Source organism: Pipistrellus hanaki (assembly GCF_964339955.1).
Source record: "Pipistrellus hanaki genome assembly, chromosome: 1".
In the NCBI taxonomy this organism is placed as follows: Eukaryota; Metazoa; Chordata; class Mammalia; order Chiroptera; family Vespertilionidae; genus Pipistrellus; species Pipistrellus hanaki.
Window position 1 is genome coordinate 153291731 of NC_140503.1, and position 26130 is coordinate 153317860.

Genomic DNA, 26130 nt, shown 5'->3' on the forward strand with positions numbered 1-26130 from the left:
TTAAAACAAAACACTTTATTTTCACTCCTAAATTCAGTCCCCACTGTCTCAAGGAATAGCACCACCCTTCACTCTCTTGCTTAGACCAAATATTTTCAACGTTCCATCCAGTAGCATGTCCAGTCACCTTTACTTTCAAATTACATACAAATCCTACCTCATCTCATCAATTCCATTTCTATCACTTTTTCTTTGACTATACTGCTAAACCATTTAAATGATTCACTGTTTACATCTTGAGCACTACCATTCCCAATTCTATCACCATGGTGCACATTTAAAAAAAAAATGAAAGAAAGAGAGAGAGACCAGATTATTATGCATTCAGAGATCATAATAATCTAGCCACTCAGGGTGTGTGTGTGTGTGTGTGTGTGTGTGTGTGTGTGTGTGTGCATTTTTTTTAAAATTGAATTTATTGGGGTGACACTGGTTAACAAAATTATATAGGTTTCGGGTGCACAATTATACAACACATCATCTGTACATTGTATTGTATGCTGACTACCCCAAGTCAAGTCTCCTTCTATGCACTTTAAAAATGAGAATGTGATCACAATATTCCCCTGATCAAAACTTCCAGTGGATTGCCATCAGTCTTGGGAAAAAAAAAAAAAGCCAAAATCTCTACCAAAGCATACCAGTGCCTACATGACCTAATATAAGGTCAACTTCATTACATTATATCTTATTCCACTATCTTGATAATCTTTTTGCAATTTTTTTCTATGTTGATTTCTGTCATAGGACCCTTGAACTTACAATGCTTTATGCCAGGAATTATCTTTTTAATATTGAAATGACTTTTCTCTTCAATTTATTGGAATTTCTGCTCAATAATACTCTTCTTTACCCATACTTGCAATCTTGTGTTACCCATACTTGCAATCTTGTGTTACCCTTACTTGCAATCTCCTTTTCATTTATTTATTTTTTATTATTGTCTAAAGTTTTACATATGCCTCCTTTTTCCCTGATTGACCCCCCCATTCCCAGCCATTCCCACCCCAGGCAAGCCCCCACCACCCCAGTGTCTGTGTCCATTGGTTATGCTAATATGCATGCATACAAGTCCTTTGGTTGCTCTCTAACCACCCCCCTCCACCCATCCCCCTTTCCATTTGTCTCTGGATCTATTTTTGTTCATCAGTTTATGTTGGCCATTATATTTCACATATGAGTGAGATCATGTGCTATTTCTCTTTCTCTGACTGACTTGTTTCACTTAGCATAATGCTCTCCAGTTCCATCCATGCTGTTGCAAATAATAAAAGTTCCTTCTTTTTTTGTAATGGCTTAGTATTCCATTGTGTAGATGTACCACAGTTTTTTAATCTACTCATCTGCTGATGGGCACTTAGGCTGTTTCCAAATCTTAGCTACTATAAATTGTGCTGTTATGAACATAGGGGTACATATATCCTTTCTGGTTTCTTGGCAATCTTCTTATCTTTAAAAATAATATTTTACCATATTTCATATATTTTTATTTATTTTTCTCCTTCATTATATTGTTTCTGATATAGGAACAGTTTCTGTTTCCTATCAGGTAGGTAAATATTTATTGAATTAATATATGTTTTATATACTTTAAAAAGTAACTAGGCTTATGTTAATACTAAAAATAAATCAAGGACATATAATACTAGATTTGCCTAGGTCCATCAATATATGAATGACTTAAATGGATTCAATTAATTATAATATCAGGCAGATTTTTATGCCAATTATTATTTTTCACCCAGTAATATCTAAATTTTCAGTGTAGTTCAAATATATCCTTTGGCTATTTTCCTGATGTAATATACTCAGAACAGGATAACCTCTGATATCAGACACACATTTTTCAAAAGCAGTTGTAATGTATTTCAGATATTTTCCTCTTTAAGGAAAATATTGACCCAACTTTTAAAAGATAAAGCAACAGAAAATATTTTTAAATCTACATGGCAACTTCCTGGATAAAATGACAATTAAAAAAATAATAAAATATGAACAAAATGATAGCTAAAAATGGAAAGATGTGTATAACAAAAATGGGACAAAAATTAATGACTGAAAAGGCTAATTGAAGGTTATTTTCATAAAGTTGAACCTTTAACAGAGTTGATATCACTTATATGAAAGAATAATTGTTGAGCTTTCTTCATCCATGGCATATAATCTGCACTTTGGGTAACTCAAATATTTTTGGAGAATCTAAATAAAATAATATTTTATTTGCTATCTGCACTTACAAATTAAATGCTAAAAGTAATGGGAGTCTTGACTTCCAATTTTTGTAATTCTGGATAATCCTACTGAGAGCAACTAGAAAAATTGAGCATGTAATGCATTTAAGAGCTGAAGAGGCAGTGAAAATTAAGAGACCAATATATCAAAGAAAAAAAAAAAATAAACCTCATAAATGTGACCTTATATTTAGAACTACTTTTCCCTGAAGGATAAATGCCAATTTATCATGAAGATATCAAGAGACTGAGAAGCTGAGTAATGCTTTTGAAAGTCTTCAAAGGTTAAGTGGCTATAAAAATTAAGGCCCAGGGCTTGCCAAATGAGGATAGAACTAAGAAAACCAGATAATCTTCATGTGCTTAGAAATCAATAGTTGCAAGTCTATTAAGCCACTGATCAAAGAAAAGTCACAGAGAAATAAAATATTTTGAATATTATAATAATAAAAATACTCCATACCAAAACTCCACATTTAAATAGCTGATGGGATGCCACTAACTTTGGGTTCAGAGGGAAATTCCTTGCCTATAATGTGTAAGAAAAGAAGGCTAAAAACCAATAATCTCATCAATTTTAAGTTTAAATCAAGGTCAACCTAAAAAACATAGAAGCAAGGAAAGAATAAATAAGAAAAGAATAAGCCCTAACTGGTTTGGCTCAGTGGATAGAGCATTGGCCTGCGGTCTGAAGGGTCCCAGGTTCCATTCTAGTCAAGGGCATGTATAATACCTTGGTTGCAGGCACATCCTCAGTAGGGGGTGTGCAGGAGGCAGCTGAATGATGTTTCTCTCTCATTGATGTTTCTAACTCTCTCTTCCTCTCCCTTCCTCTCTGTAAAAAATCAATAAGATGTATATTTCTTAAAAAAGAAAATAATAAGTTAAGAACAAAAATCAATAAAATAGATAAAAAGTACAATAGAGAAGGTTAATCTAACAGCAGTTTGGTCACTTGAAAAGACCTTGAAAACTATTAATATTGATCACAAAATTAGGTAAAGGCACAAAAAATAAATAATAGGAGGAAAAAGCGTACTTTGTGCAGATGTAATAGACATTGAAAGGATAAAAATAAGTTCTTAATAAAATTTTATGCCAATTAATTTGAAAATTGAGATGATATGGCCAAATTCCTAGAAAAGTTGCCACAAAAAGAAATAGAAAATTTAAATGATTTATAACTATTAAATATTTTTGAATCCATAATTTAAAATTACCCACCAAAATATTCAAGGCCTTACATGGAATAATATAACATGTTCTGATAAAATTAACTCTAATTTTACATGAGTTTTCTTGAATTAGAAAAAAGGCAAGGCAACTTTCCAAACATTTTATAGAAAAGGCACAACTTAGATAACAAAATTAGACAAGATCAAATCATAGAAAGGAAAATTACAGGCAAATATTTCATGACTATAGATACAAAAGACAATATAAATTAGTAAAGTGAAAATTGCAATAAATAAATAGCATATTGGATTTATTATCTGAAAGCAAGGGATGGTTTAGAGCTCAAAAATCAACATTGGAATTTACTTCATTAACAATACAAAGGAATAAAGTCCTATAATCATCTTGGTATATGCAGAAAAGGGGCAGATAATAGTCAATCCAGTCTTTAAAAAGAAACCTAGAATTAATTCAGCAAAGTAGAAATAAAAGAACTATATTTAGTCCCACAAAGAGTATTTTCAGAATCTCTATAGGAAACATCATTACTTATAAATAAGTATTTTTAAAAACCATCTAAAGCCTACAAGCTGTTATCACTTCTATTCAATTGAAGGGACTCAACAATGTGGTGCAACAAGACAAAAAAATAACTAAAAATACTAAGGATTGGAAAGAATTAAATAAAGGTTATGAATTGGAGATGATATGATTATGTATGTAGAAAATCTAAGAGAATACAGGATAATTTTCTAAAATTAAGCTAGTTATTAGTTTTCTATAGTAAAGTGTTAAAAAATAAAAAAATATACTAGTATGTATATATCAGCAACAAACTTTTAAAATGTGGAATTAAAATATATTTTATTTGCAATTAAAACCATCAAACACCTGGGAATAAAGGTGAAAGACCTCTAAATTAAAATCTATAAAACATCTTTCAATAAAACAAAATAAGGTTAACAAAATGAACAAATATGTTTATTGATTGAAAGCCTCAGTATTATAAAGATACAAAATCTTCACAAATTGATATTTAGACTTAGTGAATTGCCAATAAAAATCCCAGGTTCTCTGTGTGAGGAGGAGAGAGAGAGGAAGAAAAGAGTGATAGAAAAGCTGAATGTAAAATTTATATGAAATTTCAAAAAGACAAAAATAGCCAAGACAATTCCCAGAAGAAGAAAAGACTGGTTCTAACTGATTACTTTTGCATGGTAATTAAAACAGTGTGTTATTGGTACAAGGATAGACCACATCCAGGAAAATTATCCATGTGTATTTAATATGTAATTTACCCCCTACTGGCACTGCAGTACTGTACAGTAAGAGAGGTCTTTTTAATAAGAATTATTAGGTCAGTTTGGATATATATGAAAAATAATGAAACTTGTATAATCACATAACATTTATAAAAATCAATATCAAGTTATTTATATATATATATATATAATAAAAATTCTAGAAAATAAGATAAAATAATAGATACATAATAAGATAAAATAATAGATACATGCCCTGGCTGGGTGATTCAGTTCAGTCAGTTGGAGCATCATCACATACAACAAAATGTTGCAGGTTTGATCCCCAGTAAGGGCACATATTAGGTTGAGGTTTTGACCCCTGGTAGGGACAGGTATGGGAGGCAACCAAGTGATGTTTCTCTCTAACATTGATGTTTCTCTCTCTCCCCTCCTCTCTCTCTAAAATCAATGGAACAACAACAACAACAAACCCACAACATATTCTTGGATGAAGATTTTAAAAAAAGGAATATATCCATTATATCCACAAGATTGGATAGCAAAGACTTCTTGAACAGAGTTAAAAATGCATTAGCACTAAAGGAAAGATTGATACATTTCACTACAATAATACTTCATAGTTTAAAAGACAGCATAAAGGAAGTAAAAATACAAGCCACAGGAGAAGATATTTGTAATACACATAGCTAACAAAAATCCATCAATATATACTAACAACTTTTATAAAATAGATAATAATTTTAAAAATGGGTGAGAAACTTCATAAAAGCTAACCAAAAGTCTAATAAATATGTGGAAAGGTAGCAATCTCATTTGTTATCAAGGATATAAAAACCAAAAGAAAAATGTAATACTATTATACTACAGAGCCACGAGAATGATTAAAATAAAAAAAAAATAGACAATATCTAGTGTTAGCAAAGATGTGGAGTTACCAGAATGCTTGTACCCTGTTGTTAGGATTGTGAATTTGTTTATCCTTTGATAAATAACTTGGCAGTATTTCTGAACACTATTATATGCATATCTAAAGACTTAGCAATTTCAATTCTTAGGTTCATACTCTAAAGTGGAATATGTGTACCAAGTGACATACACAAGAATGTTCCTAGCAACATCCTATCTAATAAGAGTAATATGAAAATTGACTATACCTCTGCTACACCCACAAGCCACACCCAACTAACCAATCAGGAGCAAGTATGCAAATTAACCCAACCAAGATGGCTGTGGCCACGAAATGAGCAGGAGGCTTGGGTTTTCCTGGCAATGGAGGAGGCCAAGCTTCCCGCATACCCTGGCCAGCCCTGGACTCCACTCAAGGCTACCAAGTTTCAATTATAGAAGATAAATCCCAGATACCAAGGCCTCTGCTTAGGTCACCAAGGGATGTGTGGCCAGCCTGCAAACTACCATAGGCCCCTCACCCAGGCCATTTCATGCCCCAAGGGAACCCCCAACCTGATCCAGGACACCCTCCAGGGCAAACCAGCCAGCCCTTACCCATGCACCAGGCTTCTATCCTATCTAATAAAAGAGTAATATGCAAATTGATCATCACTCCAACACACAAGATGGCTGCACTCATGTGGTCAAAGATTCTGCCCTCATGTGGACACAAGATGGCCAGCATGGGAGGGTAGTTGGAAGGGACCAGGCTTGCAAAAGAGGGCAGTTGTGGGTGATCAGGCCAGCAGGAAAGGGCAGTTAGGGGTGACCAGGCTGGTAGAGGAGGGAAGTTGGAAGTGATCAGGCCTGCAGGGAAGAGCAGTTGGGGGGGACCCAGGCCTACAGGGGAGGGCAGTAAGGGGTGATCAGGCCTACAGGGGAGGGCAATTAGTGGATATAGGGCTGGTAGGGGAGCAGTTAGGCATCAATTTGGCTGGCAGGGGAGTGTTTAAGGGGTGATCACACTGGCAGGCAGAAGTGGTTAGGGGCAATCAGGAAGGCAGGCAGGTGAGAAGTTGGGATCCAGCAGTCCTGGATTGTGAGAAGGATGTCCCAGATTGGAGAGGGTGCAGGCTGGGTTCAGGGACACCCCTCCACCCCCCATGTACAAATTTTGTGCACTGAGCCTCTAGTTATTAATAATGACCCCAAACTGGAAACAGCCTAAACATCCTTGAAGAGTGGAATGTATAAATAAAATCTGGTATATTTATATAGTGGAATATTGCATTGCCATGAAAAGAACAGATTTCATTTATATATGACCCATATATGGATTTCACAAACTAAACTTTTAAAAAATGTTATATTTTTATTGAGTTCAGAGTGGAAGGGAGAGGAAGGGAGAGACAGAAACACCAGTGATGAGAGAGAATCATTGATTGGCTGCCTCCTGTATACCCCACACTGGGGACTGAGCCCAGAACCTAGGCATGTGCCCTGACTGGGACTTGAACTGTAACTTCCTTTGAAATGAGCCATGCTGGCTGGGATCAAATTAACTTTTGAGTAAAAGAATGCATAATGGGCCTAACCAGTTTTGCTCAGTGGTTAGAGTGTTGGCAGACATCCTGAAGGTTCTCAGGTTCGATTCCTGGTCAAGGGCATGTATATAGGTTACAGGCTCAATCCCTGGCGCTGGTTGGGGTGCATGTGGGAGGCAACCAATCAATGTGTCTCCCTCTCACATCTCTCTCACCCCCACACCCTCTCTTTCCCTTTCCCTTCCACTCTCTCTAAAAATTAATGAAGAAAATATCATTGGGTGAGGATTAACAAACAAACAAACAAAAGAATGCACGATAGTTTCTGTATGATAGTTTTACAGAAACAAGCAACATGAGTAGTAGTGCTATCCCTTCAGTGATTACCTTTGGAGTTAGAAAATAAAGATTGAGTCAGGGCAATGGGTGCCATGTCACTGGCAATGTTCTATCTTTCCTTGGGTAGTAATTGCACAGGTGTCATCGTGCTGATAATTGATTGAGCAGCATATTTAAGTTTTATTCTATTTTCTGTATGTAAATAATATTTTCCCATTTAAAAATAAAATTAGAAAGAAGAGAAAAGCATGGCTTCACCAAAGACCATTATTTCCCTTTCTTTTTTTTTTTTTTTTTTTTTTCTTTATGTACACATTTAGGGAATCAAATGGTATTTCCATAGGATCAGGATGCTAGAAGATACAACCAGGTAAAAGACAAGAAATTATCTGCTAAATTAAAAACACAACCTCACTTTGCAAAGGCATCGCGGAAATTAGACTGGCAGTTCCTGACATATAAGGGTGAGCAAAAGTCTAACTGGAGAGCTGGGTGTTTTGATTCCAAACTCCCTCCACCCCCAGTGAGTGTGAGCCTCCCGACATCATTCTGCAGAAGCTTTTGAAATTTCTATTTTCCAAGTGACCCCTCTGTCATAAGGAAAATCTTTTGACACAGATTTGCATTTTGATGTGACTCATTTGCCACATCAAAAAACATGTCAACCTTGCTACTGTATGTATTATCTTGCATATACAATTTGTTAAAGGAATAACATAATGTATTGGCCTCAGGCGAGATTATGAAGCTTGATAATTTCATCTGAATCAGGCAACAACTTATCGCTCTAATTCTATGTGAGTATTTCCACATCTTTGTGTTTGCCTAAAACTATGAAAAGTAATTAATTGCTTACAATTTGACTGTTTAGTAAATCAGCTTTTCATAGGCTTATAAACTCACAAAGTGTCTATTATATAATCTGGGACTGTGAAACTTTTATGAAACATGATTTTAAAAAATTGCTATCTTTTATTATAAACATTCCTTTTTCAAGAGTTGGCTCATTATTGGCTTATTTAGAAAAATGTCTAAAAACACATAATGAGTACAAAATTTCCAATATCAGGGACAACTAAATATGTTTGATGAACCTGGTCATTTGGATTGTCAATAAATATTAGAATGTTTCATACTTACAAAATAATTTAGAAAAGATGCAAAAGGATATTGTTGGAAATTAGTCATTGCCAACACAGTATTCTATATTTAAGGATGGGAGAGAATGTAAATACCTCCCAAATGCTTAAGGTAGGTCAGTCCCATTTACATACTAATCTATTTTTTGAAGTTCATTCATAGATAGTCAAATTGAGAGAATGACTGTAATCAGATTTGTAAAAGCTTTACTACTTTTTCCTTTGGTGGAGTGTGCAGAGTTATAAGGAGGGGCATGTGAGATATGTACATGGTTAGCCATTGGCTACAGGTCAGTAGGTCCATTATCCTAACAGCTTTGAAAGGTAGGGAAAGTTTTTATAATGTAGCATGGCTATCATTGGTACAGCAGAGGGCTTTAGGAGGTAAGGAGAAATCAAATCAAATCAAATGGTATTGTACTAGAGGCCAAGTGCACAAAATTTGTGCACTGGTGGAGGGGTCCTTCAGCCTGGCCTGCACCCTCTCACAGTCTGGGACCCCTTGGGGGATGTTTGCCTGCTGGATTAGCCCCAATTGGGCCTAAAGTAGCAGTCAGACATCCCTCTCACAATCTGGGGCTCTCGTAGTCTAGGACCCCTCACTCTTTACTGCCCATCTGCAGTGGGAGAGGTTCCCACCACTGCCACTGCACTCACCAGCTGTGAGCCTGGCTTCTGGCTGAGCAGTGCTCCCCCTGTGGGAGTGTACTGACCTGACCACCAGGCGGCAGCTCCTGCATTGAGCATCTGGCCCCTGGTGGTCAGTGCACATAACAGTAACCAGTTGTTCTGCAGATCAGTTGATTAGCATATTAGGGTTTTAGTATATAGGACTACCCCATCCCATCCTCACTCTTGAGGAAGTTGTTCCATTTAAAAGTATTTTTAGTATTATTTTATCTTAGAAAGAACAAAGCCTCAATTTGGTGATACTACATTTCTTTAAGATTATGAATCTATTTTTATAAAGGCAAGGCAAAACTCATATTTCTTATGGCAGGTGACAGAAACTAATCAGAATTAATAATGTTGTTTCATTTATATCACACTGATGTTAGAGTTATTTTCTATTAGTATTTAATGCAAATAGCATGGCTTTTATATTTATCTTAAGGAATGCAATCTTTATTAACAATAACTTCTTACCCCCTCAACAATCTTAGTTTCAAACATTTTACTCCCTTGTGCCATCTTCTACTTTTGAGCTTCCTCTCTCTATCAAATCTGCAGTCCCACCAAGATCTACCTAAGATCTATTGACCTTACCAACTTTTCACTATCCCTTTCTACCTGCTTAGATGTACTTCCCTCTTACACAGCTTAAGTTGACTGATTTGTTAAAATCAATTCATTGCATTTATATTAAACTCCTTTGAAGTCCTCTCAGCAGAGCCCCATAGGAAGTTAAATCCAACTCTTTCCCTGTTCTGTGTATAAACTGTGCAGCTGAACGTAACTGAGGAATAACATAAAAATGTTCGGGTAGTTTTAAATTTATGGTCACAATCTTCAAATGAGCCTTAATATAGCCTTGAAGTTATACTACATCTCCCTCAAAATTCTTTTCCCCACTGCTTTAGACATTTATTTCAGCATCTGTTTTTTTTCTAATACCCCAAATTCTACCCCACCCCATCCTCACTCTTGGAAGTTGATCCTGGTATTATTCCCATTTATTTATATATTTTTGCATAAATTTCTTTATTTTTTATTGAATTTATTGGGGTGACATTGGTTGATAAAAATTATATAGGGTTCAGGTATATAATTCTGTAATATACCATCTGTTCATTGTTTTTGTATAGCGTTCCCAAGACAAGTCTCCTTCCAGCAATCTCAAGAAACTTCCAAAGAAAAGCAAGGTCCAAAACAGTTCACAGTGTGCACTTTAAGATAAAAGAGGAGGAGGAAATGTGCTTTTATTTGCAAAATGAAACAATAAAAAAATAAACAAAAGAAGAACATATGGGGAGTATGGCAGGGGGAGCAGAGGGAAAGGGACAAGGATGAAATTAAGACTTCTGTGATTCTAGCCCGTTAGTTTTAAATTCAGAATAGGTGACTGGCGAACACAATTAAAAGAAGGTTAAATTTAAAAAAGAGCAAAATGAAAACTAGTGGATACAAACTAACTTGAGAGTATATCCAGTTAGTGACATAATTATGCAGAAGCAAAAACTACATCCAATGGCTTTAATACGCACTGCCTGCTTCCCGTACTGAGGGCGCAGTGCTTTGGGGAGTGCTCTTCTCGGGCTCCAGTAGCTATCCCTTGCTCTTTGGACCTAGGAGTGGCAGCAGCTCCCTCTGTGACTGATGGGTACTCCAGGTGTTCTATCAACCTTTTGTCATTTTCTCAAACTTCTAACCACATCAATGTAGAGTCCTTTAACAAATCTTCCTCGTTTTCCCAGACAGATCACACCATCCGTCTCCTACCTGGTAATATGTTTCGTCCCAGGAAACAAAACCACAAAATAGCACTCTGGAGCTTAATTTCTCACATTTCTAGTGCATATCTAGTATAATGCATATTGGTAGGAAATGGAACACTGACAATCCATAGCCTGTGATTACATTATGATTATTCAAGTTACCACCAGTGTTGGCATTAGACAAAGTGCAGGTGGAATGCAGGTGGGAGACCAAGTGGCCATGGAGATATAATAGTGACTTTAAGGATTGTGGTCTCCACTCACTGCTCTGAAACCTCTGAATAGAACAAAAGGTAAAGGAGAAATGAAAAGCAATGAATACCCAGAGATAAAGTAAAATTTGAAAGTCTTGGTGGCAGCTTTGAAGGAGTCTCTTAAGTTATATAGTTTCAGAGCAGATATGACTGAGGATGAGATTAAGATCTAACTGTAACAATTCAATCACCAATTTAGTCTCTGCCATATAAGGTCTCTGATGGTAAGGAGATGGCACTGAGAAAAATTTGAGCTTCCAAGTTCCTCTGAACCTCCTTGGTATTAAAAGCAGCTTCTCACCCCTTATGAGGGAATCAGCCTTCCTTGGCATAAAAGCTCCTCAATGACTGGATCTGGGGAATCACAGTTTTCTCCCGGACTCACCCCTCACTGCCTTCAGGTTACAAGTTAGATCCTAACCCAAGTCAGAGAAGAATAAAGTTTTATACCAAATAGAATGCAAGTATTGATTAGGCCAGATGTGACCTGGGATTTGATATTTAATGTGTTGACTTGATACTTGGGGGGTGATGGTAGTAATTTGTTAGAATGGGTAATTGAATGATGAACAAATAATGGATTGTGGAGGTAGCCTACACACAACTTCTCAGGCATACTGTGGAGATTTGGAGAGATGGGAATATTGGAATGGATCTGTTCTGAATAATCTATTCACCTCCCTGACTATACACAAGAGAGACATAAAGTCATGCATGATGGGGGAGGTGGTGCACAAGCATCTCTGAAGAGTTCCGTGTGCTTGTCCTCTGTAGGCCTGAGATGACACTGGTACAATTGGATATCTTGATATCAAAATGAAGGTAGTATCCCAGGTTGATAGAGGCAAGGTGAAATTACCATAATAAGCCATGGCTGTTTATGAGTGGTAAATGGAGTGTTTTGACCATCAGAGATGGAGAGCAGTAGCTTACCACAGGGTTCTTAAATATGAACTAGGCAGCCTTCTAATAAGCTTCTTGATATTTATGAACACAACAATTCTAGAGCTGATGGTAGAATCCTAGCCTCAGTTGCTGAGTAGGAAATTTGGATCAATACCTAGGATTGATCCAGTTTATGGATGTAGAAAACCAACATTGAAGAAGAGGCCAGGTTAGTATTTTCTGATATGTTCTTTTTTCGCATTTTCCTTAAGTAATTTTTAATACTAACAGTCATGCCACATGCCACACTTCACATTTTGTATCTTATTTATTACATTTTCACTGACTGAATAATATTACCCAGTCAGATGTACTATAGCTTACTTAAGTATCCTATTAGTTTTGAAAATTTAGAGATTTTATGTTACCATATACTAGTATCACATTACTATAAACAACTTTTTTATAGAATCAAAGATGAAAAGTTACCAGTATTTGATGGAAAAAAAAAAGATTTTTTAATGCCATATATGAGTGTTAAGACTTTTCAAATGCATGCTATAACATTATTTATTAAAAAAATAGTAATAGTTAATGCCACTACTGTACTGTTAACATATATCTTTCTGAAGTGTTGACATTTCAATTGAAATGATAAAATATTGTTCCAGATTGACTGATAAATTTATTTGTAGATAAGCAAAAGTAGGCTGGATGACATTAGATACTATAATCAAATACAATTTTCTGTAAATAAGAAATTTAATATTTATATATAAACTATAATATAAGTAAAGTTACTTAGAAACTGTATCTCCTTTCCAACTGTTTAACATTAAACTATTTTTGAAGAGTTCTTAATTAGTTAATAAAACACAGAACTCTATAAATTATAGAGTTTTTCTATCAGAATAATAACACACAGGAGAAGGCAAATGTAGGTTTAGAGTTGTTACTATGGAAAATAATACAGTTTAATAAATAATAACACGAGAATAAACTCTGTTTTGCGTACTCACAACAGTAAAACTACTTTTGCCCATCTATATATTTCACTTTTTCTTAAAGTAGATCTTTTACATATACAAATGCCACATACACATAGTTACCTGAAATAAGAATGTTCTTCTGATCAAATAAAAAATGAATGCTATTTCAACATCAGAACTTCCAACAGAAGGGAATAATCTTTATAATTCATGCCACTTCAGGTTTAACTTAAGTAGTTTTATTTTACTGAATCAAGTACCATGGAATATTTCTGATGCATAGAATTGAAAAAATGTTAAGTTAAAATTTGATTATAATCAAATAAATGGCTGTTGGTTACCACATAAAACCTTATATGCTGAATTTTTCCAGATAGATATTCAGCATGAGATTTTTATTTACTTATTTAAATTTGTCTTTATTGTTGAAAGTATTACAGATGTTCCCCTTCTCTCCCTCCATTGACACCCTCCTCAGCCCTTCATTGTATTACTGTCTGTGTCCATGGGCTATGCATATATGCATACCCTGTTTCCCCTAAAATAAGACAGTGTCTTATATTAATTTTTGCTCCCAAAGATGCCCTAGGTCTTATTTTCAGGGGATGTCTTATTTTTCTATGAAGAAGAATATGGTACACATTTATTGTTAAATGAAAATAAGGGAAATGTGTTACCTGTATATGGTACAGTAATACAGTAGTTGTCAACACAAACCAGACAAACTGTGAATCCTACAGTATCAAGAATTTACTCATTTATTCAATGATAATCATGTCATCATCTTCTGGAACATCATCATAACAATCTAATTCCTGAATTTCCTGGTGAATTTCTTGTGATTCCATTTCTTTCAGAATCAGTGGACCAAATCTCTCATGTTTAACAATAGCACTGTCTTTAAATGAGTACTTCTTGTCAAGGTAGCCTGCTCGCAGTGCATTTGCAATGCAACTGTCAGTGATTTTCTCCCATGAATTCTTCACCCAAGTCACAACTTCTTGCAGTTTAGGTTCCACAAAGTTTCCATGCTGATTTATCTCCATTCTATTTTCAATGTAGTCATAAATTTCCATGCACAAATTGTCTTTAAATGGCTTGTTTATTGCAATATAAAGAGTCTGGAGATAGGCCGTCATTCCTGTGGGAATCATTATCTGATCTATTTTTCTTTCGTGAAGAAATGTCTTCATGTATTTAGCGTGGTGAGTGCTGGCTGCATCCCAGACTAGCAGGCCTCTTTGGCTCCCTTGCATAACAAGCGGCAGCATTAAATCGACCCATTTCCTTATAACTGCTTGTGTGGCCCAGGCTTTTTCAGTTTCAAGAATAAAAATGCCCAAAACACATTCAATCTTTTCCTTCTTGCCCTTAGAAATGATTAAAGGTGGGATTTTAGTGCCATCCAGACAAATTGCCAAAATACAGGAAACACGTGCACTTTCGTAAGCAGTGAAAGGAATGTACACTAAGGAGGCACCCCACTGTTCAATTGTTGTTTGAGATGATTGGCCCATAAACACTGAAGTTTCATCCATAGCAATCATGTTGGAAAGATTGTATTTAGAGAAGTCAGCATCATCAATAAAGGACTTGAATGCAAGTGCTCGCTTAATAACTTGAGTATCTTCCAACCTAAACAATGTTGTAGATCTTCTTAAAGACAGTTCACTTCGCTGAAGGAAATTATCCAGCCAGTGTTGTGATGCTTTAAAGTCTTCGGGGGCTATGTCAAACTGTGGTGCCATTGCAAGGGCAAATACTTGAATCTGAGCCCTATTCACAACCAAAGCCTTTGCTCTCCTGTCAACAACCCATTCACAGATCAGGTCTTCCAGCTCGGAGAATAATGGTTGCCGACCTGATCCACACTTGTGTTTTTTAGCATTTCCCTTGTCTACTTGTTCAATGAGGTTATCATACTCTGCTCGCCATTTTCGAGCCAGTCAGATACTCAACATCTTCTCTTTGCAGAAAGCAGTAAGATCTTGGCCCCAAGAGTCTTCCACGATTCCTTTCTTGTACTCCACGGAGTAGCTTTTTCTTTTTGCGCTCATTTCTACGGGTAAAAAAAAGGAATTGGGGTATCAAGGTGGGGGGAGGGGGATCACTTAAAATGACACGGGGAATCAGAGGGGGGAATCAAAATGGCACAGGAGAATCAGAGGGGTGATTACCATTTTAGTAACCCCTTTTGATCCTCCTGTGTCATTTTGATTGCCCCCTCTGATCCTCCTGTGTCATTTTAAGTGATCCCCCTCTCCCCACCCCTGTGCCACTGAACACCTTCACCAGACTTCCCCCCTACCCCTTTATCAGACATTTACCCCCTGGGGCCTGCCTGGGGACTGTCACTGGGCTTGCTGGGGCCTGGATCTAGGCTGGAGCAGGGTCTGCCACTGACTGAGAATCTTCAGTCATCATGAGGGCAGCCGGGAGCATCAGGTAGTGTCACCAGAGACAGACCAGCACTCATCACCTTTGCCGTGTCCCTGTCAGCTCTAATCCTACTGTTCTTCTACACACATCTGTGAAAGTCTCCTCCTCTCTTCTGCCCTGCGCTCACCTCTCAGTCCGACCTCCACTCCGCCTCCACACAGCAGTGACATCAGGACTCCAGAAAACGTCACTGGTTGCTAGATGCCAGTCAGGGCAGCCCTAGCAACCAGTTTATGGTAAATTAATTTTCATTCTGAGACAGAGCCTAGGGGGGGCCTTATTTTCAGGGGATGCCTTATATTTCACTCAGAAGGAAACCTGTAAGTAGGTCTTATTTTCGGAGGATGTTTTATTTTTGGGGAAACACAGTATATGTTCTTTGGTTCCTAATGCTAATTTTAACTTAACTTCTAAGTGTCAATTGCTATATCATATTTAAACTAATTAAAAACATTACTTACAAAAAAGTAATACTTGGCAGCTTCTTACTTTCACAATGTTTTCATTACTCCAGATCCTATAAAATTTATAGTCATTCTAATGAGCTAGGGAATAAAAATATCCAATTGAAAGTCAAGTTTTCTACGTGATACTACAAAACTAAGACATTTGAGATTTTAGTAATTAATTTAAGAAGGGGATTTCAGGCTTTCTGTTTGTAAGGTGGTCTATATTATAGTTTGCACTAGTTGTACCTCAAACACTAGTCAAGAATTTTGAGGGTAAGCTACATTGAAACAGAAGTTCCCTTAAGTGCAACATAAAGAACATAAGTATGAGCAACACATTTAGTGTTTACTATTAGTCCACTCCGTGAACTGATTTATTTTTATGTCTCCAAGGATAGTGGCAGTGCTGGTATCATGACACACTTGCTGCAAATCCTTTCTCTAGGTCTTATTTGATCAAGACTATTTTTAATTCATGTGGTGATTGCTTTGTAGTCAGTTCTACTAGAAACATGGTCATAGCATGAATAAATTGCACTACTTCTATTAAAAGTAACTTGAAAAACCTGAACTCTATTGGAGCAGACAAATAAATCTTTTAGAACACTAATTAGCCAAGTCCTTTTTTATGAAACTAGTTAACTCATCTTGCATTGGTAAATGTACTCTTTTAGAGATTCTAAAATTACATTGAAATTAAAAGCTCTTCTCCACTTTTTAAAAGTTTTTTTTTCTTTAAATGAAGCTTCTAAATGTTTGAAATTGGCCACTTTAGTGTTTATGGCTATTTGCTGAGATTTCCACTAATTCACAGATCAGCATTTTATGGCAATTAACTAGAGGCCTAGTGCACAAATTTGGTTCACTTGGGGGGGTCCCTCAGCCTGGGCAGTGGTCACCAGCTGTGAGCCCGACTTCTGGCTGAGCGGCATTCCCCCTGTGGGAGTACACTGACCACTAGGGGGCAGCTCCTGCATTGAGCGTCTGCCCCTGGTGGTCAGTGCGTATCATAGCAACCGGTCATTCCGCTGTTCAGTCAATTTGCCTACTAGCCTTTATTATATAGGACCAGCGGCCCAAAGCACTAAACTTGTAAAAGGAGCTTGGCCCTTGCAGCCCTGGCTGCCTAGGCCCTCGCAGCCCCAGCTTCGTCCAGAAGGTTGTCTGGATGGTTGTCCAGATGGTCATTCTGCTGTTCTGTATAATTAGCATATTAGCTCTTTATTATATAGGTCTAGAGGCACAGTGCATGAATTTCATGCACTGGGAGGGGATGTCCCTCAGCCCATCTTGCACCCTCTCCAATCTGGGACCCCTTTGGGGATGTCTGATTGCCCGTTTAGACGCGATCTCTAAACCAGCAGTGGGACATACCTCTCATAATCTGGGACTGCTGGCTCCCAACCGCTTGCCTGCCTGCCTGCTTGACTGCCTCAAACTGCTTCTGCCTGCCAGCCTGATCACCCCTAACCATTCCCCTGAAGGCTGATCAATGCCTAACTGCTCCCTTGCTGGCCCAATTGCCCCCAACTGCCCTCCCTTGCCAGCCTGATCACCCCAACTATACTCCCTTGCTGGCACAATCGTCCCAAACTTCCTTCCTCTAGTAGCCTGGTCACCCCCAACTGCCCTCCTCTGCTGGCCCAGTCACCCCTAACTGCTCTCCCTGCCAGCCTGGTCACCCTAAAAGGCCCTCCCCTAAAGGTTTGGTCCCCCTCAACTTCCCTTTCTCCCCTGCAGGCCTGGTTACCCCCAACTGCCTTCCCTTGCCAGCCTGGTTGCCCTTAACTGCCCTCCCCTGTAGGACTAGTCCCCCCCAAATGCCTCCCCCTGCTGGCCTAGTTTCCTCCAACTTCTCTCCCTTGCTGGCCTGATCGCCCACAACTGCCTTCCCCTGCCAGCCATCTTGTGGTGGCCATCTTGGTACCACATGGGGGCAGCCATCTTTTGTGTGGGTGTGATGGTCAATTTGCATATCACCTCTTTATTATATAGGATGGTTAATGAGAGCAGCTTTAGCACAATGCTCAATGGGTCAGTGTACTATACATCTTCTTTGAATTTCCTGCCATTATTATTGGCAATAAAACAATATTTATTAAAAAAAAAAAAACCCTCATAAATTTCACTGGTAAAAATAAGATTTTGCATCTATATGCTAGTAGATATCTTGTTTTATAAAACTCAGGAGCATACGTTCAAGATTTTGGAAAAGATTTAAGTGTATAGTATACAGAATTTTTTTCTATCTGATATGACAACACTAAAATATTTGAGATTTTAGTAATTTAATTTCAAAAGGGAAAAGATATTCAAATACAGTCCTCAAAATCTTTAGAGAATTTTCAGGTAGTTTGGTTCAGTGATGCCCTGCAATTTTAAAAGTCAATTTGTATGTCATCCTTCTGTTTTTCTCATCTCTAACATATCTGATATTTAATAAATTATTTGATTAATACTTAGGTCTTTGTTTCTATTTTTAATATATCAATTGCCTTTTTGTGTATCAGAAACAACAATAATAAAAACAACAATTGCATACATTGGACAAAAAAAATATATTGTGATTCTTTAAATATCATTTTCTGAAGGCCTCAAAATTATTCTTTTTTCTTTTTGTGCCATTTTTCTTGTTACCTACTGATGTCACCGTAGACCTGGCAATGAAATGAGGGCTGGGAAAGGCGCTCAAAGAGGAAATGGCCTGATGATTACTCGTTTATCAAACAGCATGAAGCATGATGGCAGTTGAGTCAGGCCTGCCACTCTGTGGTGATGTATTAGCTTTTAATGTCTTAAAATAATTATAGCAAGGCCTAAGCCACTATTTAAAACTACTATATAAATCCTAGTGCCATTATCAACCCCATATTTCACAAGATCAGTCAATCAGTTGTTCGAAGGAAAATTGCACCAATCCCAGGAGCATGGAAGTTCGAAGGGTAGACAATTGTCAACAAGAATCAAAAGTGAAATGGATCACAAAGTGAAGTTTAATGATCTCTTGAATTTCTGAGACTGGTTCTTAAATTAAGCCTTATGTGTAGCGTGTTGTGATTTCTACAAGGCCAGAGAATACCAATACACATTCAATCAGCTGTAATCATGATAAGAGAGCCAGGAGTTAGTCTAAAATAAAAATATGTTTCTTAAATCCTCCCCTAGGGACATGGTTTCATTGTTTGTTTGTTTTTTGTTTTGTTTTGTTTTGTTTTTTAAGAGAGAGAAACATTGCTCAATTGGCTCAGGCACACACACTGACCAGATCGAACCAGCAAACTGAGTATGTGCCCTGACCAAGAATTCAACCCACAACCTTCCAGTAGTTGGGATGATGCTCCAACCAACTGAACTACATCAACCAGGGCTAAAATAAGTTTTTAAAGCTATAAAATGTTTTAAATACAGCAAAATAACAGCAATCTGTTAACTATGACTATGATACTGTTGTAACAGAAAAGGATCAAAGGGAAAAATCAAACATTATGGGCATGCCATGTGTGCAGCTTCATCAGGAACTTGCAGTTTCACACTCCTCAGGGATCCAACAAAGAGGAGATGGATGCATCCCCAGTAAAGTTGAGAGGACTAAGGAAGGTGCTTACTGTCAGTCACACCTGAGGACATAAGTTATTGGCCAGAATGGGTGTGGCCACTGCAAGTGTGCAGAAATTTGGGGGTACATAATCCTATAAATGAAGGAATTCACTCTCTTGGGCTCTTGAAACTTCTGTGGCTTGGAGTGTGCTCTCTTGGTTCTCTTGCATTAGCCATGTGGTGCATGCCAGGGGGGATCCCACACCCAATGGACTGTACCCAGGTTCAACTTGCAAAGGAAACTCTGGAAATGTGCTCTAATTTTAGCTCTAATGAAATCTCAGTTACACTTCTTCTGTGAACAGAGCAAGGAAAATGGGAATTGTTACAGGAAAAAAAAAAAAGATTATTACTATATCACATCCTCCTGTGTGAGTCTCAGAAAATTCCTTATCTTAGGATATTGAAAGAACTCCACTATCCACAGTAGCTAGAGGAGGCGATGTGCTCTCTTCTCTGATTAAAACTAGAGATTAATTTCAAATCATGACTCATTTATTGAGCACGTATTAAGATTTACAATTTTACAGAGAAGAAGAGGATCATTTAACACTATGAATTTAGATTTTCAAAACAAATTTCAATCTTCTGAATTTTGAGCTTCCTCTTTTTCCTGTTTTCAAAGCTCTTATGATATAGTTTTAAAGAGCAGAAGGGAGAAATAGATTCCTTTCTGATACATTTTCAGTTTATTTATTTTTTAATATTCATTTGAAAAATGGCTAAAGAAATGAGATTTTTTTGTGCTGGTGTTACAGGAAATTTATTAGGATAAAATAGAAACATTTAAAACAGAATATGGGCTCTATTTAGATAGATTTCAGTAAGTAATACGCACAGATATGCAATTAGAGAACATAAAATAATTTATATAATATACTAGAGGACTGGTGCATGAAATTCGTGCATAGAAATGTGTTCCTCAGCCCAGCCTGCATCCTCTCCAAACTGGAATCCCTCTCACAATCCAGGTCTGCTAGCTCCCAACTGCTTGCCTGCCTGCCTTCCTGATTGCCTCTAATCACTTCTGCCTGCCAGCCTGATCACACCTTAACCACTCTCCTGCCAGACTGATTAACGCCTAACTGTCCTCGCCTGCAGGCCTGGTCACCCCTAACTGCCCTCCCCTGCAGGCCTGGTCACCCCAACTGCCCTCCTTTGCTGGCTTGATCATTCCCAATTGCCCTCTCTTGTAGGCCTGGTCCCTCCTAACAGCCCTTCTCTGTAGCCTGATCACCCACAACTGTCCTTCCTTAAATGCCTGGTTTCTCCCAACTGACCTCCCTGCTGGCCATCTTGTGGTGGCATCTTATGTCCATAAGGTGGCAGCCATCTTGTGTGTTGGAGTATTGGTCAATTTGCATATTAATCTTTTATTAGATAGGATAGAGGCTTGCTGCATGGGTGGGGGCTGGCTGGTTTGCCCTGAAGGGTGTCCTGGATCAGGGTTGGGGTTCCCTTGGGACATGGGGCAGCCTGGGCAAAAGGCCTGTGGTGGTTTGCAGGCAGGCCATGCCCCTCGGCAATCCAAGTAGAAGCCCTGGTATTTGTGATTCATGTAGTAAATTTATGTTGAAACTTTGTAGCCTTGAGCGGAGGCCAGGGCCAGCCAAGAAGCTTGGCTTCCTCCATCGCTGGGGAAACCCAAGCCTCCTGCTTGCTCTGTGGTTGCAGCCATCTTGGTTGGGTTAATTTGCATACTCTCTCCTGATTGTCTTGTGGGCATAGCAGAAGTACAGTCAATTTGCATGTTTGTCTTTTATTAGTGTAGATAGTGACTTCCACCACAATGCTGATTGGGTAGGCAAATGTGCATAAACCACATATCATGGGCTTTCTTGTGTGTTTGTGAAGGTAAACACGTTATGCTGAATGCATTTTAGGATTCCACATGAACCTCATAGGTTTTACTTTAATAATATCCCCTCCTCTCCTCCTTTTATTTTATTGTGCTATTTCAGTGTGGTTTCTAGGTTTCCCCAGGAAGTTATACATGCATTTTCAATTTAGAGCATCTTTAATCACTGTGTGACTTGAGACTTGAGTTGAATTGTTGAGCAATGGAAAAATCAGGAAAATGTTGCTGGGCTGAAGTGGTAAATTAAACTCATGGATGTAACGAAGTAGTAAGTGGGGTCTGGGAAGAAAGAGATTAGGGTGAAGTTGCAAAACAAAAGACCTATGAAACTCAAGCCAAAATCAGGAAATAAGAGATTATAAAGCAAATGTTAGGAAACAAAGTAATAAAAACCTCTATTTGTTGAATATTTACTAATCTACCAAGCACTGTGTTGTGTTTTGTAAGCATTTTCTTACTAGTATTCACAACAGCTTTATGTAACAATTAGCAAAGCAAGGTTTTGTTTCCTCAGCCAAGGTCCAGATCACAGAAGAATAGGGACAGGTGGGTTATGCTCACAGGCTCACACAGTCAAGGTAGAAGATCATGCAAAGAGTGACACATATCAAAGAATCTAGGAAGCCTTGTGGTGTTTCCTCCAAGTCCATTTCTTAGATCGTGTTCTGATTAACTTTTTCTTCTTCACCTTTTCCCTCTGTTTTCCTCAGTGATAAAAATGACGAGGTTTATTGTGGGCTGATATTCATTCACCTTAGTTCTGTACATAGGTTTATTAAAAACAGAAAAAATATGTATTTTTTTCCTTCTCCCAAGATTCACAAACTTAGAAATTTATTCTATGCATAAATGGCAATACACAAGAGGCCCCTGCAGTTGTTTGAGAATTCAGGTTGTTATTAAAAAACAAAAAGACAGACAGACATGTTAGCAGTTTGTTTTTTGTTTTTTTTTTTGTGTGAAGATATTATCAAGGGAATTGTTATTAATTGTTGTCATTTGACTTAGTTCTTATGCAACTTTCTTCAATCCTCCCCCCCCCCCCCCCTCCGACACTCTCTCTTATCATGGTGCTCATGGTACAAACTTATTCTAAATCTACTATGGAATGAACTTTTAAGCAGACAGACTCTTTATAAAATATTTGACACTTGCAGACAAATAATGAAATCCAAACTAATCACTGGAGGATAGTCATCTTGGTGGTTTAATAGAACATTTTTTAGAATGTTACTCTGACTAATAATCTTTGGTGGCTCTAAAAATAATAGCTTGAAGGTTGTTTGATGTTTCATGTTTTTTCAAATGAAATAAAACAGTGTAGTTTTCATGTAACCTACTTAAATTTTGATCAGGTACTTTTTTCTTTGGTTTTCTGTCTATGGAGGTTTGGATATTTCTTCCCCCATTACCATTTTAAAAAACATAGTCTTCTTTTATAGTTCAGTATATAAAGGTTTTGTTGCTATGCTTTAATTATTGTAGTAGCCCCACTGCATTACATGGTATAATTTTATACCTTTATAAATATCAGTATCACACATTTAAGTGGTTGAGCTAACTTACAGTTCACATTTTGTCTGTACTATTAACATGTAAGTTGGCAATGACAGATTTTAAACTTTTCTGTCCAAATAACATAGTATTTTAAGTCTTATAGAGTTGTCATGATTGTCCAAGCAATTTCATTTGTCTGAGTATGTTTAAGTATCTTCTAATTATCTAGTGAAATTATGTAAAGCTTAATTTACATTTATTCTTACTATTATTTTCTCCATAAATACAACTTTTTAAATTCTCTTGAAATGTGTCTTCCTGGTGACATGGTGACACATTTTATTATTAAAAATGTGTCACGAGAAAGATAAACAATCCAGTTAAGAAATTGGCACAGGACTTCGATACACACTTCTCCAAAGAGGACATGCATGACCAGAAGACATGAAAAGATGATCAATGTCACTAATCATCAGAGAGCAAACTAAAACGACAATGAGGTATCATCTCACACCTGCCAGAATGGCTATCATCAATAATTCAACAAACAAGTGCTGGTGAGGATATGGGAACCCTAGTGCACTGCTGGTGGGAATGCAGACTAGTGCAGCCACTGTGGAGAACAGTATAGAGTTTCCTCAAAAATTTAAAAATGGACCCAGCAATGCCACTTCTGGGAATATATACACAATGGAATACTATAGCAGACAACATGGATGGTCTGGAGTCTATTTTGCTAAGCAAAATAAGCCAGTCAGAGAAAGACAAATATCAAATGATATCATTTATATGTGGAATCTAATGAACAAAATAAACTTACGAACAAAATAAGACTAGAGGCATGGACAAATGGAAGAAACTGACAGTTCTCAGAGGGAAGAGGGGTGGAGGGGACTGAAAGAGATTAACAAAAAAACATATATGCATAGCCTTCCATGGGCACAGACAATAATGTGGCAAAGGCCTGGGGTGGGGCTGGGTGGAGTGGGGCAAAGGTAGGGAAAACTGGGGACATCTGTAAGTGTCAACAATAAAAAAAAGTGTGACTACGTAGTATGGTGCAATGTTTGGCTAAAAGCATATATAAAAAGTCTTAAAAGTGTACATTTATAGATATCATTTAACTTAGAAGCTGAACATCTAGGATAAATTCTTAATAAAATAACCAAAGATGGGCACAAATATTGAACAACTAAAATGATTTTTTTTTTTTTACAATTTTATAAACATATAATAATAGGGAATTAGACAAAACAAATTATATATATTTTATGTATTTATATTATAAAAAGCCACATATATAATACAGACTCTAAAGTAGACGGTAAATAAAGCTACAGAAGAATACATAAAGGAATATGTTAATGTTCAGATATATTGTTCATTTAACTTAAAAATGATATAGAGTACTAGAGGCTCAGTGTACAAAATTTGTGCATGGAGGGTGGAGGTGTCCCACAGCCCAGCCTGCAGCCTCTCTAATCTGGGAACCCTCGAAGGATGTCTGACTGTCTGTTTAGGCCCGATCCTACTGGGCCTAAATAGGCAGTTGGACATCCCTCTCACAATCCAAGACTCCTGGCTCTCAACTGCTCACCTGCCTGCCTTCCTGACTGCCCCTAACTGCTTCTGCCTGCCAGCCTGATCACTCCCTAACCACTCTCCTGCCAGCCTGATTGATGCCTTACTGGTCCCTCACCAGCCCTATTGCCCCTAACTGCTCTTCCCTGCCAGCCTGGTCACCCCTAATTGCTCTCCTCTGCTGGTCTAGTAACTCCTAACTGCCCTCCCCTGCAGGCTTGATTGCCCCCAACTACCCTCCCTTGCAGGCCTGGTCCTTCCCAACTGCCCTCCTCTGCTGGTCATCTTGTGGTGGCCATCTGTGTCCGCATGGGGACAGCTATCTTTAATCACATGGGGGAAGCCATCTTGTGTATTGGAGCAATGGCCAATTTTCTTTTCTTTAAAAAAAAATATTTTATTGATTTTTTTACAGAGAGGAAGGAAGAGGAATAGAGAGTTAGAAACATTGATGAGAGATAAACATCGATCAGCTGCCTTCTGCACGCCCCCTACTGGGGATGTGCCCGCAACCAAGGTACATGCCCTTGACCAGAATCGAACCTGGGACCCTTCAGTCCACAAGCTGACACTCTATCTGCTGAGCCAAATCAGTTAGGGCAAGGTCAATTTTCATATTACTCTTTTATTAGATAGGATAGAGGCTTGAAGGGTGTCCTGGATCAGGGTGGGGGCATGGGAAAGCCTGGGGCATGGGAAAGCCTGGGCGAGGGGCCTGTAGTAGTTTTCAGGCCAGCCATGACCCCAGCAACCTAAGAGGAGGCCAGGGCCAGCTGGAAGCATCTAGGATTTATTTATCTTCTATAATCGAAACTTTGTAGCGTTGTGTGGAGGCCAGGGCCAGCCAGATAGGGAAGCTTGGCTTCCTCAATAGCCAGGGGCAACCCAAGCCTCCAGCTCCATGGCTGCTGCCATCTTGGTTGAGTTAATTTGCGTACTCATTTCTGATTGGCTGGTGGGTGTGGCTTGTGGGTGTAGCAGAGGTATGGTCAATTTGCATGTTTCTCTTTTATTAGTGTAGATAAAACCATTATCATATATTTATATATTAATACATTTTCTGTGTAATGATACAGAAAATGACCACTCAGGTGCTAAGTACTGTTACATTTATTTCTATTGCTATCTCTTTTTCCTATTCTTTCTTTTATTTTTGTTGTTGTGGTGGTTTATGTTTTTCAGGCTAGCTCCACTTCAGCTAGTCTCATTTAACAGTCTATCAACCTCTAAGCCATCCTTCATACTGGCTGTATAAAGCACAGATCATTTTGCTATTTAAATAAAATGCTGTTGTTAAATTTATAACTTTAAAGTCTAATCTAACACAATGCTTTCATTGTGATTTTGATAATCTCCCTGAAGGGCACAGTGACATTTTGCTGCTTCTCAGAGAGAGTTATATTCTACCAGATCATTAGCTGATAATACTCTATCAGCATGAATAAAGCATTAAATTTGGGAGAATAAATGATAATGTATAAACTGATGAATGTAAAGTACTTCTTAAACTTGAAAAAAAAAGGACAACCCTGAGAACTGTTTCAAGCTTAAATTTCCACATTTT

At 37.7% G+C, this 26130-nt stretch overlaps 2 protein-coding genes across 2 annotated transcripts in view; both read right to left on the reverse strand.

The window, feature by feature from the left end:
* LOC311629289 (SAP domain-containing ribonucleoprotein-like) overlaps positions 1 to 15730 on the reverse strand; it is a 406030-nt gene extending 390300 nt beyond the window's left edge. The window contains 1 exon segment of the mRNA XM_084897276.1: positions 15725 to 15730. The gene's annotated coding sequence lies outside the window, so the exon portion shown is untranslated.
* Positions 1 to 26130, reverse strand: part of GRID2 (glutamate ionotropic receptor delta type subunit 2) — a 1250164-nt gene that overhangs the window by 244910 nt on the left and 979124 nt on the right. The gene's annotated exons all lie outside the window — the stretch shown is intronic.